This window comes from Elephantulus edwardii, unplaced genomic scaffold, assembly GCF_000299155.1.
Source record: "Elephantulus edwardii isolate Elephantulus edwardi_28Jun2011 unplaced genomic scaffold, EleEdw1.0 scaffold00306, whole genome shotgun sequence".
NCBI classification, from domain to species: domain Eukaryota; kingdom Metazoa; phylum Chordata; class Mammalia; order Macroscelidea; family Macroscelididae; genus Elephantulus; species Elephantulus edwardii.
Window position 1 is genome coordinate 112,999 of NW_006400056.1, and position 1,135 is coordinate 114,133.

Consider the following 1,135-nt stretch of genomic DNA (forward strand, 5'->3'; position numbering starts at 1 on the left):
GGGTAGAGTAGAGGGACAGCGCAGGAGGGGAAGACCCTCTATGAGGTGGATTGATTCAGTGATTGGGGTAATCGGGATGGGTGTGTCAGACGCAATGAGATTGGCACAGGATAGATCACAGTTTAGGGCTGTTGTACATAGGGTCGCTATGAGTCACAAACGCCTCGACGGCACATAACGACAAACAATTCAACAACAACAAACAACCATATTGAAATACAGAAAATCCATTTTATAGATGTCTGTGAGCTATGTACACTCAACGGCACACACCTTTGTCAGTTTGAACCCGTCAGCAACTCCTTAGGAGAAATACAGGCAATTTGACATGTATTTTATAGACAGACTTGTTGGAGGGTCAGCTATGAGTTTACTTTTTTATATTTTGGTTTGGTGTTTGGGTATTTTTGTGTGTGTGTGTTGGTTTTCATTTTGTTTTTAAATACTAGTTTATTTACGAAGTTATACATTGTTTTTTACTCTGGGAAAGATCCCGTATGAGTTGTTTCTGACTTGATAGTCATGGGTTTTTTACCATCTCCACATATGTGGAATATGCTTGATCAAGTATAATAATGACGTGCACGATGTTTTAAGCCATGTGCAAAAGGAAAAATGCTTTCAATAGAAAGCCTTTGGAAATTTTTTTTTACAAAGGTTTATTTATGTGAGCCAGCAGGAGAGACACCCTCCCCTCACTTCTCTTATCCCCACACTTTGTCCTGAGGGTGCAGTAGTCCAGAAACTGCCTGATTACAACAGCATCTTCACTGTATAAAATGCTGCTTGTTATCCTGGGAACAAGTAGTTGCTTCTCACTATTTCTGCATAGACCCTTTGTCTAAATGGTGGGGGTTGGGCTGGGGGTAGGGGTGAGGGTGGGAAGGTGGGGGTGGTGGAGCATTAGTACATTAAGTCAATGATTCAGCAACACTATGAGTAACAGATCTGAACCTTGCCCTTTCCCGCTTCCTCTTCCCCCTCCCTTTTTATTAATCCTGATTTATTTACAAAGTTTGAAATACATTGGTTTTCAGATTGGATCTTTCACATTTCCGTCATACACCCCCATCAAACTGTGCGACCCTATGATTAATTCCCCATCCCCGGCCCATCCTCACCCATCTGCTTACAT